Consider the following 14,370-nt stretch of genomic DNA (forward strand, 5'->3'; position numbering starts at 1 on the left):
AATCAAGGTTTATATCCATCAAGCAAAATGCAACCATGCCCACTCATTAATGCTTAGCAAAGTGTGAAATCACAGCTCTTCAAGCTAAAACCGATTACTGTTAATGGCTCAGAAATAACTATAAGCAAGTCAAAAGGGATTTTCCTTAGCTTATTGAATAAGCTGATGCTTTGCTACTTTCCATCATCCCATCTTGTGCAAGGCAAATTACTGCTCTCTTGATTTTCCTAACATGTGATTATTCTTTGCAAACTCTATTTTTTGCACATTTAGGAATTTCAAGGTTAAATTGTTTTAAAGTGCAAATTCCCTGACAAAGGAAACAGCCAGTTAGTAAATCTACACCTAACTCTATTATACAAAGGGCAAAAGAGTGTTCCAGTTTGAAATCTATCGCAGGTTAGAAAAGATTTACAGTTTTACATAGCAACAGAGCACCAATAAAAGTACAGTATGTTGCCAACATTTTCCATCCTACATTCCCTACAAGTGCCTCACACACATAACACAGGATAACATCCTTTATTTTGTAAAAAACAGCCCAAGGATGCCCCCCAAAATATGTACCATACCCTCATCCCCCTTGTTGAGGGTCTGTTATGCATTTTGGGAGGTCTCCATGCCGTTTTTTTTACCAAATAAAAAAAGCTTGAAGGGAAATGTAAATTATTGACAATTTAAACTACATTTTTTTTCTTTGTCAATGTCAGTTTTGCTGTAGTAGGTAGTATACATCGTACAGATGCGCCACTTTGCGGATTGGTTAATGGCACCCCCAAGTTATTTAAACGATTTTTGTTTTTTTATCGTTTCGCTTTACGCATTTTTTAATTCTCTACTCCTTGCAATATGGTATTTTAAGAAAAAAAATTGCATTGGTACATGTCCCCCAGGACAGTGCCAACCCTTCATGCCATTTTTTTTTGCCAATACCTTGCATATTAGCCTTTAGAGGGTTGGTATGGCAAACCAAGGGATACTTGGTTTGACAGATTAAGCTCCCATTGGCTGCAATAGGGGTTGGATTTTGCAGCCAAACAAATTTACATGTACGTTGAATGGCCATCAAACCAAACTTGAGCATGTTCAGCTCATTCTTAAGCCTCGTACACATGATCGGATTTTCGTCCAGGGGAATTGTGTGATGACAGACTGTTTGCCTAAAATCCAACCGTTATTACGCTCCATCAGACAATTGTTGTCCAACTTTCCGCCGAGAAATGTTGGTTAGCAGGCTAATAAATTGTCAGATATTCCTATCGCATGTACACAAGTTCGTCACACAAAAGTCCAAAGAACAAACACGCATGCTCGGTAGCAAGGATGAACTGGAAGCGGTCGGTCTTGTAAACTAGCGTTCATAATGGAGAAGTAACATTTGTGATGCGGCAAATTATGAAATCTAGAAATGCAGTGCACATTCTCTTCTTCTTTAATGGGATAATAATGAAGCCGCTTTGCTGGTGATACTGATGGAGTTCTGCCAAATGTATTTGAAAAGGCTTTCACTTTCTAGTGATATCAAGAATAATCTTATTATGCTTATTTGTTTTTTTTTTTATAAGTTACCACAACACCATTATCCCGTAGTTTTTAAGATCAAAGATACAGCTATGCTGGTGTCCCTTGTTAATTTTACCTTGTATTTTTTTAAATGTAACTGCCTATTCCCAAACTGTCATTTGAAGTAAAACACATAGCCAAGCATTATTCTACACATTTTTTATTTATTGTGCTTAAAAAAAAAATAAAAAAATTATAGATGCTATCTGCCATCCAAATATAATGAACTTAAAGAAAAAGTGCATGTTATGCATCCAAAACTATATAAAATATAACAAAGAAAATCATTATTCAACAAAACCATAGTAAAGGGGTAGGGGTGCAAGTCCCCAGACCAGCAGCCTTGCTGGGGTCTTGTGGCTGGTATTGCCACTGACTGCAATGCTGCTGTAGTGGGTGGGGTTGCTGTGGTGGTGGGGTGGCTGTGGTGGGGGGTGGCTGTGGAGGTGGTGGATGTGGGGCCGCAAAATCACACAGGTTTGTGTTTTCAGAGATTTGGCCCCTCACCCCCTTGTTGAGGAGCTGCAGGATTAGTTCCTCACACCTGCTGCTTTGCTCACCGTCCATCTGCCTTAATTTACTGGCAGTCAGCATGGCAAATTCCTCAGCCTCATCTGGGTCTATCCTGATGGCAGTAGTGGCCAGGCTGAAGAAGGCAGCTGTGGCCTCCTCCAGATTCCTGCTCTTCCTGGCCCTTTTAGCAGGATGGCATAGGGGAGGAATCTGGGACTCCGTCTGGCTACTGGTCACGGGCTCCTCCTGACTGACACTTTCCTGTGTATGAAAATGGGACATATTTAGAATCTTTTTTAGGGTTTGGTCATCAATCACACACAATTTTGATCTCCTCACTGTTGCAAATTGAATGTGGACAAATAGAAAAGACTATCATTCTGACCCCAGCATTTTTTATTCTTGTACAAATATTTTTTGGTCACTACTGTCTATTGATATGGAAACCATAAGGCAGAAATATTTTAACATTAACGTCTAGTTATCATCATTGTATTTTTGGATACAAATATATTCAACAATGCTATACCTGGGTCAAGCTGGGCTCCTCCACATCTTCATCCTATGCAGCAGGACCTGGGTGGACCTCTGGAGCTGTGGCCTCAGCAGACGTCGAAGGTAGTGTAAACAGCGATGGCCTGGGTTCTGTCTAGTCAGACAAAAAATGCAGGCTGTGGTAATACCACAGCCTGGGGACATATACTGTAGGTGATCTGCTGATGCTCCTGTTCTCTGTGAGTCCATCACTTTGTTGTGCTCCATTTTAAATGTACTCCTCAGGTTGGAGATTTTGGTCTTCACATAGTTGATGTCTGCCCTGGGGTAGACTGGCTTCATCAACTCAAACAGCTTCTCCAACGCTGCCTTCCTCAAAATTTAATTTGAGTAGTCTCGACTCTTGACCTTCCAGAGACAGAACAGCTTCCAGTACAGGTCAATGAACTGGGGCAAAAAACCTGGCGAGGTAAATTTATCCATCATGATATGATGCCTGCAAGACAGAACAGAAGACAAAACAACATGTCTGGCTTAACTCATAAGCTGCTCCCAATCTAGGCCAAAAATATAAGCACTATAGGCCACTCACCACCTATGCCCAAATTTCCAATTGTCCTTTCATTTTCTGTCTCCTTTCGTGTGTTGGCGATGGTGATTGTTCATCCTTCACTCCAAGATCGTTCCTACGGCCATTCCATTGACCGTGCATTATGGCTTTATATACACTTGGCATGTGTGAAACTCCCCTCTCAGTGCGTCATGACGCTGGGGCGTGACCATCTCTCTTCTGCATGCTATACACAGCGGAACATTCGGGAGGGACAACATGGCGGATTCGGCAGATTCCAGCCAGCCCCGCAGTGGTGTAGCTCATAGGAGGCACAAAGCAACCCCCATGAGCAAGGATGAGATGGTGCGCATCCTCGAGAAGCATGACTATGACTGCAAGCTGTGCAATTATGAAAGGCCCAACAGACGAAAGAATGACATTTTGGAGAAGGTCATCGTAGTTTTGCAGGGTGAATTTTCGGTGACATGAACAAGGGACTAAATCAGAAAACGATGGTCTGATCTCGAACATCGTGAGCAAGACCAAATGGAGTCCATACATAAGATCATGAAAAAAAATAAGCAAAATTTGTATCTAACCAATATGGATATGTGTAAATTAGTTGTTTGTATATGTGCTTTCTCCAAGTAGCTTGAGAGAATTATATGTTTTCTATAAACTTTGTCTAATTTGTTATTTTAAAGATGAAGTAAAATAGAAAGCAGTTATGAACATTCTTATTTTCTTATTTGGTTCTGTTTTTGTACTTTTCTTTATTTTTGGCCCTAATTTTTTTCTCTTCTTTCAACAGGGAGGCACCAAAAAATGAGGCAACAGCCAAGCCATCAGAAGGGGTGAAGGGAGGCTACCCTCGCTCAGACCCCAACAGGGTAGGCAATCTTCCCACCAAAAACATATGTGACAACTTCAAACACACTCATTTAGCCACCGACAGGGGTGATTCTAGGTGGGCCAAAGGCCATAGGCTGGGGGCAGAACTTAAGGGGTAAAGAACACTTTTGTCAGGGAAACAGGCGCATCCCCATGCACAGTTCCACAAGGTCAGCTAACCAGCACAGGCAAGGTCGCGCTAACGTGCATCAGCGCACATGGATGTACAATACCGTTTCTAGACGAACACCTGGTGCCGCAATCGGGCGAATGTGCGTGCGTGACAATGCTGCAATCGTGCGTACGCGCGAACGTAACGGTGCACGCACGACATGATACAGGCGCCTTGTTTATTTAAACGTTCCACTGACAGTGCCACATTGCTGGATTATCATCACCTCTTCCTGTGTTCCTGTGATTGAGTTTCCTGTTCTCCTGACCTCCTGTGTACCGACCCGGCTTGTTTATCTACTCCTCTGAACGTCTGACTCTACGTACAGGCTTGCTTTGGACTCCTCCTGCCTGCTCCCTGCATCTGACCCCAGCTTGATTAACTGACTCCGCATTCCTCTGTCTCCTGTACCTGGATTTGTTGATTCAGTTCTTGGACTGTCTTACGGTGTTTGACCCCCTGGCTTGGCTTCTGATTTCCTATTGGACTTCCATTGGTCCCCCTTTCTGGACCTTAAGCACATTGCCTCTAGTGACCTTGTTCTACCAAGTTCCCAACACCAGCTTCTACTTTCAGGCAACCCATGCTTCTGTGAGCATCCCTGTGTCATCTTCAGGGTTGTGCTGCACTCGGCCGCAAGGGGAGCCCTCTCAGCATCTCGCCTCCTACCAAGACACTGACAACTTTCTGGTTGCTGCCTGTCTCATCAGTGCCCATTAATGCAGCCTTGCCAGTGTAGACATGGCTAGAGGAGAGGCCCCTGGGATCACAGTCACACAGAGTCACACCTGCTAGAATGATCATCATATATCCCTATGCCATAGGAGACAAGAGGGGTGGGGGGCAAGTGCAGGACTTTTTCAATGTTGGCACATGTCCAATGTTTGCCCTCTGTAAAATGACATCACCTTCCCTTTTATATGCATTTTTCACTATAAAAAATCACAGTGCAGCATGGTGGAGTCCACTAGTCAGGAGCAAACATTGTCATCCGACCAAGTGCAAGGTTGGTCAACTAATGTAGTAAAATGGATGGCAGAGACAGATGGGACCAGGGGTGGATTAATGAATGGTGTATTGTTTATTTTTAATGGAAAGTGAGTGTGATCATCTGACCAGGATGTGGATTTGGAGGCATGGGATCTGACTCCTGGACCCAGCACAGACCTGTCCATTGTGGATGTCAAATCCCCTGATGCAAGTAGCACTTGGGGCCAAAGCGACCCCGAAGAGGAAGCAAGTATTCAGGAGCCTTTTATTTGCGCAAGTAAGTATTCTTGGAATCTGGCTTCAAATGTGTCTACATGTTGAGTGTTTAGCTGCTTTAACATTAGCATGGAGAAGGAAGAGGTGGAAGGAGCTGTCATTTTTGCTAGGTACCCGAGTTTTGGAGACCCAGGCACCAGGGCCAAGAATACTGAGTAATTGCAGCGTGTACATTCCTAGTAGTGTAGGTGTCTGAAGGGCAAGCAGGTTGCAAGCAACAATAGACTGAGTAGGTAAGTATTTCCTGAATTTGACTAGTAACTTGACCATAATGCACCATGTAGGGCCTCAGCCACTTGACCATCGTTCCCTTAATCCTTTTTTGTCTTCTTACTAGGTCATGATCTTCCAAGATGCACAATTACCTGAATGAGTGCAGAAATGGTGCAGTGTTTGAAGGAGCTGGAGCAAATAAAGGTGACTGCCACTGCTTTACAGCGAAGAATTAGAGGTTTTGTAGACATGCTTGCCAAATTCTAATTTCCTCTTGCCTATTCAGAAGTTTCTTGTTCCACTTGTTGGCTCCTGTTTGCACTTTGAATATTTACCATGTTTTTCCATGCACTTACACCCCTTTCCTGCCCAAGCCATTTTTCAGCTTTCATCACTGTCGCACTTTGAATGACAGACAATTGCGCGGTCGTGCTACACTGTACCCAAACAAATTTTTTATCATTTTCTTTACACAAATAGAGCTTTCTTTTGGTGGTATTTAATCACTGCTGTGTTTTTTATTTTTTATTTTTTTGAAAAAGGCCAAAAATTATGAAAAAAAAAGTTTTTTTACTTTTTTTCTGTCAGTAAATTTTGTAACTAAGTAATTTTTCGCCTTCACTGATGTGCGCTGATGAGGTGACTCTGATGGGCAGTGATAGGCTGAACTGGTGGGCATTGATGAGGTTGCACTTATGGGCACTGATGAGGCGGCACTTATGGGCACTGATGAGGAGGCAATAATATGCTGCACTTATGGGCACTGATAGATGGCACTGATAGGCGGCACTGATGGGCACTGATAGGTGACACTGATGGGCACTAATAGGCGGCACTGGTGGGCACTAATAGGCAGAACTGGTGGGCACTGATAGGCAGCAAGGATAGGTGGCACAGATAGGCAGTACTGATGGGCACTGATGGGCATTGATGGGTGGCACTGATGGGCGACACTGGGCATTGTTCGACAGCAGTGATGGGCATTGATGGGGAGCACTGATAGGCAGCACTGACTGGCATCGCTAATGGACACTGATTGGTGGCACTTGTGGGCACTGATTGCTGGCATTGGTGGGCAATGGTGGGCAGTGATTGGTGACACTGCATGGCTATATTGTAATCAGGGCACTGATCATCAGTGCCCTGATTACATTCCTAGATGTCCCCCTGCATGGATGTGCCGCTGATCGGCTCTCCTCGCCACACACTGTCAGTGTGAGACGAGGAGAGCCGATTACCGGCATCTCCGTGTTTACATGTGACCGGCTGTGATTGGACACAGCTGATCACATCGTTAAAGAGCCACGGATGCAGCTCTTTACAGAGATCAGGGTCGCGCAGTGTCATAGCAACATGGTGCAGCCACAATCGCCGCCCCGCACACCCCTGTGGGCACGTGGGAGCAGCCGTTCTGGGATGCTGTCATATACCAGGTCCTGTTTTCTGTATTTTCTGCAGTCTAAAATAGATTGTGTGAATTACTAACATTGAAAATGACAACATCACCTGTGCCAAATTCTACAAGTGTAGAAAACATGACCTGGGTTTGCATCTTGAGGAGGAGAGTTGGGAAACACTGCCCTAACTAATGTGAATTGTAATTTTTCTGTGTTTTGAAGAATATAAAGCCCAAAATTTGAAGATGCTCCCAAATTGTGCCTTAACATTCTTATTTCCTTCATGATCCCATGCCTACAATGTGTGTATTTCCATACATCTAGTTTGGCAAAAGCCAAAAAATACACAGTGTGTCAACATGTGCTATCTACCATCACTGGTATCAATGGACACATTTTGGGGGTGCAACCCCTTCCTCATAAATAAAAAAGCTCAGAGGAAGGGGTTGCACCCCCGAAACACTTCCATTAATACACCATGATAGGAGATAGCACAGGTTGACACACTGTGTGTTTTGTGGGTGTTTAAAATTGAATTGTTTTCCAACTACACACATTTGCGGCATGGGATCAATTTAATCGCTATGCCTCTACGTGTACGTGGCTTAAAATTTTAGCTTTTAAAGGGGTGAGATCACCCCATATGAGGAAGGCAACATCCACACAGTCTTGGGATACTAATGTGTCATTTGGCCTTCACTTTACCAAAATGGAACTTTGTTTTTGAACATGCCTGTTTAGCCCCAAAAAAGGGGAAATAATGCAAAACATATATGTCATACACCAAGATGTTGGTTTGTTTTAAAACCTTAAAATGCACATGTAAGTGTGCTTTGAGTAAATTGGTTTTTACTAAACAATGTGTGGCTTATTATTTCAAAGCTCAATACCAGTGTATTTGTTAAGTAGTTGTAGTGACAGTGACAATGTGCTCTTAAAATGTGGCCAACTCCTGCAATATTTAGTCCTTCAAAAAATTATAAGAGTTGAAAAGGCATAATGTTTTTGAACTTCATGCATTAGATCCATTAAGAACAAAAAATTGCATGTGTGTAGCAGACCCACAGCACACCATAATAGTTAGCTGAAGGAGATATTGTCACCTCATATAGCAAATAAGGTACATTTGCTCTATTGGAGCAAGTGGCCAAAATAAAGCACATTTGTGAACATATTAGATAAGAAACACAGACAACAGTAGTTCAAATGAAATAGGAGTTTATGATCAAAGAAATATATTATTCATGATCAGCTACAAGTGGCTGCCAAGCCACTGCCCCTCTACCCACAAAATAATCCAGGTATTTTTGCCATAGATCTCTTGCATTTTGGGAGGGCAATCCAGCACGGGCATTTTCAAGAGATGTCATCATGCCCACAGACAGCTGAGCTACAGCCTCTTCTGCTGGGACTGCCACTGCAGGGTCTGCATCAGTTGGCACTGAGGCAAGGTAGCTGCTAGCATTCCTCTCTAAAAAATTATGGAGGATACAGCAGCACAATACCATATGGTTGATGTTGTATAGCGCCAGGTTAATTGGGGTTAAAAACAGCCTGAAACGACTGGAGAGGATGTCAAAGGTGTTTTCAACCACCCCTCTGGCGCGAGAGAGCCTGTAGTTAAATATTCCCTGCTCTGGGGTGAGGTTCCTCATAGGAAACGGCTTCATAAGATGTTCCCCCAGAGCAAATACCTCATCTGCAACAAGTACAAAATTGAGGCCCTCAACATTATCCTCAGCAGGTGGCAAGATTAACATGCCATTATGGAGCTGCTTGTATGCATAACAACTCCTACCTCCATTCTTCCCAACATCCAGATACAGGAACTCATATGTGGCAGACACTACAGCTAGCATGACTATGCTGCAAAAGCCCTTATAATTAAAATAATATGAGCCTGAGTTGGGTGGTGGGACAATCTGGACATGTTTTCATCAATAGCACCACCACAGTTGGGAAAATCCCACTGGTGCTGGAACTGGGCTGCAACGTCCTGCCATTGCTATGGGTTTGAAGAAAACTGTGGATTAAAAAAAAAAGAAAAAATTTCTACTTCTGCACATACCATTGCAAGCAGATTTGACTTAAACATGGTTAGCCAACATAAGGAGAAAACTTAAATAAGTATTTAAAGACAAAAGGGTAAGGTCTGATTCATCTCCCACTCTGGTGGCCCATTATCAGAATTTTCGGGTGTGGGGGAGGAAAAGGGTAGATGTTTTGGACAGGTAACCCTCTCCAATTCCATGAGAGCTGTTTTCATAAATAATCTGGGATACTTTAGCCAGCCCCTCCTTACTTGCACTATTGGCAACCTAGTAGACAGGTAATAAGTGTCATAATCTAAAAATATGGATCCACACTGTCCAAATTGCAGCACATTTTGACATTCAGAAAATATCTAACAATATAATAGGAGACAAAAACTGTCTACGTTACAATTTGTAGGTAATCAGGCAGGCCCTTGCACTACGTGGTTGGATTAATTTCTACAGAAATACGGCAACAAAAGAGGCATAGTTTATATGGGTTTTGCAAAGTCAGCAGATAGAGTCTTTGTATCAGTTGACTTAGCATTTTTGGGGGGGATTACAAATGAGTTTGGGCCCCAAAAAATGGCCTCTTGCACTCTGCCTGAATTGGAGGACAACAATAATGTTTGGACACCTTTTAGGGGGTGTTTAGGGTAAGCACAAAAATGTAGCTGACAAAATACATTGTTAAGTTACTAGGCTAGCTGTGTATGGGCCCAGGATAGCATGCTGGGGAGGTTAGTGAAGGAAAATATGCATGTAGGTCAAAAAAGGAGCAGGAAAAACTTACAGCATGCATGAGGACAAAGAGTACATTCACAGCATATTACAATAATGTTAATTATGGAATCAAGAAATGAATACAATATATCAGCAAACATTAAATACATAGAGTGTGATGTTAAAGGCAAAAACTTACCCGAATATAGTCCTTCTGCAGGACTTGAATAATGGCTGAACAGGTGTCTGGAATAATGAGTCCCAGAGCCTGGGGGGAGATCCCAGTGGTAAACTTGAGGCCCTGGAGACTTCTCCCCATCGCCAAGTAACACAAGGTGGCTATGAGCCTTTGCTCAGGAGTGATGGCAAGCCGCATGCATGTGTCCTACTTATTAATATAGGGGGTCACCAATGTCATGAGTTGGTGAAAGCAGGGGTCCGTCATCTGGAGATAATTCCGAAAATCATCCGGATTATTCTCCTGAAGCTCCCGCAGCAAAGGTATACGACATAATTGGTCACGATTAAGCAACGAATTGTTGGCCCAAGAAATCCTCCTCCTCCTGTTCCTGGACTGGACTTGGGTCAAAGCAATAACTCCAAGGCCAATTATAGCACATTCTCTCCTCCGATTCTGCAACGTGGCTGGTTGACGAACGGCCATTCAGAAACAAACTGACAAGCAGGAACTGAAAATTGTGAATTCAAGACTCACTAAACTTCTATTAACACGAAATTAGCAGAAGGAGCCCAAAGGGTGGCGCCTGACAGTTGAACTTCCTCTTTATCGGCTCAAAGACACCTTTCCAATGGCTCAATTACTGAGCCAAGTGAACTTTTTATTAAGAAATTACTAAGCAAGGTGAACATACTTTTTTATGTCCAAATGTTAAATTCAATATGCAGCCTTACTTAAATTGTTCCAGAATTTAAGGATAATAAGGTGGAAGGTAATAATATCTGTTATTTTATCCTTGCTATATTGTTCTGACGTATAGAGATGTTTCATGTATTTATGGTCTTGTGACAAATTTAGACCAAACAGGATGTGCTGTTGATACTTTCACAGGGAACCAGAGCAAAATAAATCTTAGAAATTTGAACTTCATGTCTATTAGAAAGTTTGGACACAGAAAAGTGAAATGGCAATGATGAGTAAAGGACTGTGCTCTGTGACTGTTGTGGACACAGTGGATCACAGATTGTGGTAAAGAACCAATCACAGCAGCCCTTTACTATGTGATCAGCTGTGTCCAATCACAGCTGATCAAATGTAAACAGACTTGCCGGGTTTTGGCAGTCCTTTTCTCCCATGTGTCAGTGGGACGAAAGGAGAGCCGTTAACTGGCAAGCCTGTCAGCAGATCGTTTACACTGATAGTCAGGGCACTGATGATGCTTCCTCATCAGTGACCATTAGTGCCGCCTCATCAGTGCCCATCAGTGCAGCCTATCAGGGCCCATCAGGGCAGCCTCATTAGCGCACATCAGTGAAGAAGAATCACTTTTTTTCAGAAACTAAGGAAAAACGTTTTTATTTCAAAATTTTCAGTCTTTTTAGTTTGTTTAGCAAAAAATAAAAAACCCAGTGGTGATTAAATACCACCAAAATAAAGCACTATCTGTCTCAAAAAAAAATGCTAAAAATGTCATATGGGTACAGTGTGACAGCACTAAAAGCTGAAAATTGGCTTAGGCAGGAAGGGAGTGAAAGTCCCCAGTATTGAAGTGGTTAATTACATGCCGGGTGCCTCTGCTGAGTAAAGAAGAGGAAATTTTGATTTCTTCACTTGATATCACTTCAGCCATGCTGCATCTGCCTCCGCATCTAGTCACAGAAGCCCTCCATAACACTGCATTTGGCAAATGCAGACCAGCGCAGGTCATCAAACTGGTTGAGGAGATACTGTAAAAACAAAAAGTAAAAAACAAAACAAAACCATAAAACAAAAATTAGAAATTATTTTATAAAAAAACCCACCAAACTTTATGTATAACCCAAATTTAATCGTGCAGAAAACTTACTGACATATAAATAGCTATCTATATTTATAAATATTTGAATCTATCTATCTGGTCAGTTAAGTAGCAGAGGGGGTTGTTAATCAGTTTCAGTTGCTTTAGTGTTAATTAAATTAACAACAGGTGCACTAGATGGGCAACAATGAGACGGCCTCCAAAACAGGAATAGTTTTACAGGTGGAGGCCACTGCTGTTTTTCCCCATACTCATCTTTTCTGACTGTTTTTTACTAGTTTTGCATTTGGCTAGGGTCAGTGCCACTACTTGTATCATGAGGCATTACCTGGACCCTATAGAGGTTGCACAGGCAGTCCAACTCCTCCAAGATGGCACATCAATACATGCCATTGCCAGAAGGTATGTTGTGTCTCCCAGCACAAGAACATGGAGAAGATTCCAGGAGACAAGAAGTTACTCCAGGAGAGCTGGACAGGGCCATAGAAGGTCCTTAACCCATCACAGGACCTGTATCTTCTCCTTTGTGCAAGGAGGAACAGGATGAGCACTGCCAGAGCTCTGCAAAATGACTTCCAGAAGGTCACTGGTGTGAATGTCTCTGACCAAACAATCAGAAACAGACTTCATGAGGGTGGCCTGAGGGCCCAATGTCCTCATGTGGACCCTGTGCTCACTGCCCAGCACCGTGGAGCTTGATTGGCATTTGCCATTGAACACCAAAATTGGCAGGTCTGCCAATGTGCTTTTCACAGATGAGAGTAGATTCACCCTGAGCACATGTGACAGACGTGAAAGGGTCTGGAGAAGCTGTGGATAATCTTATGCTGCCTGTAACATTGTTCAGCATGAGCAGTTTGGTGGTGGGTCAATGATAGTCTGGGGAGGCATATCCATGGAGGGACGCACAGACCTCTACAGGCTAGACAATGGCACCCTGACTGCCATTAGGTATTGGGATGAAATACTTGGACCAATTGTCAGACCCTACGCTGGTGCAGTGGGTCTTGGGTTCCTCCTGGTGCACGACAATGTGGCGAGAGTATGCAGCCATTTCCAGGAGGATGAAATAATTGATACCATTGCATGACCCCTATGCTCACCTGACCTAAATCTAATAGAACACTTCTGGGACATTATGTTTTGGTCCATCCAATGCCGTCAAGTTGCACCTCAGTCTGTTCAGGAGCTCAATGATGCCCTGGTCCAGATCTGACAGGAAACACCCCAGAACACCACCACCCGTCATCTCATTAGGAGCATGCCCCGACATTGTCAGGCATGCATACAAGCACATGGGGGCCATACAAACTACTGAGTACCATTATGAGTTGCTGCAATGAATTTTCAGCAAAATGGACTAGCCTGCGGCATAATTTTTTCACTTTGATATTCAGGGTGTCTTGAATTCAGCCCTCTGTAGGTTGATAATTTTAATTTCCATCATACGATGTGGCATCCTTTTGTTCCTAACACGTTATCCAGTCCATATCAGTATAGATATCCAGCATGATATTTTTCCCCATTGAGATCTGTTGTGTTTCTTAAATTTTTTGAGCAGTGTACTTCCTGGAATCACCATTATTGGAGCTTCCTGGGTAGTTCATTGATGCTTCCTGTCAATGTGTAACTGCGTGCTTATACAAGGTATGAGCAGACAGCTTACAATAACAATCTGCAAAAGTTCTGCATTGCAATCAATTTGCAGGCTCACAGTAAAAAAAAAAGAAAAATGCACACTTATATTGGTATGGTGCGTGGTCCCTGGGTGATGTCATCCGGTGACCCCACCCCTTATGACATCACAGTCCTGGTGCATGATGGGAATGTGACGTCATAAGGGGTGGGGTCACCGGATGACATCACCCGGTGACCACGCCCAATGCCAATATAAGTCATTGCGCGCCGCTCACCCAGCATTACAGCGGGAGAGAGAGTTGTGTCAACATCGGAAGAAGAGGGAAGGAGGGAGGGAAGAAGAAGATGGAGAAGACCGGGCCACCGCTAGCAAAAGAGCAGAAAAAGAGCAGAAGATAGCGGAGGAGCCTGGCAGAAGAACCAGAGAACGGCAGAAGTACCGGAGACCGGAAGAAGAGGCGGAGAAGAAAGAAGAGACCCCCAAAGTCGGAAGAGACCCCCGGATCTGACTAATAAACTGCTTTAAAAACCTGTGTAGTGTGTTTTATTTTTGACACTTTTTTCCCCAGGTGAATGGGTAGGGGTACGATGTACCCCATACTCACATTCACATAGGGTGGGGGGCCAGGATCTGGGGGCCCCCTTATTAAAGGGGGCTCCTAGATTCCAATAAGCCTCCTACCCGCAGACCCCGACAACCAACGGCCAGGATTTTCGGGAAGAGGCCCTTGTCCTCATCAACATGGGGACAAGGTGCTTTGGAGTGGGGGGGCGCAGCGCCCCCCCTGCCCCAAAGCACCTACCCCCATGTTGAGGGCATGCGGCCTGGTATGGTTCAGGAGGGGGGGCGCTCAAGTCGCACCACAAGCTGGATCATGATGATCCGTCTTGCAGTGCGACTTCTATTCAAATCAATGGGCTCCCATAGGGAACCACT

Source organism: Aquarana catesbeiana, linkage group LG03 (genome assembly GCF_042186555.1).
Source record: "Aquarana catesbeiana isolate 2022-GZ linkage group LG03, ASM4218655v1, whole genome shotgun sequence".
Lineage (NCBI taxonomy): Eukaryota > Metazoa > Chordata > Amphibia > Anura > Ranidae > Aquarana > Aquarana catesbeiana.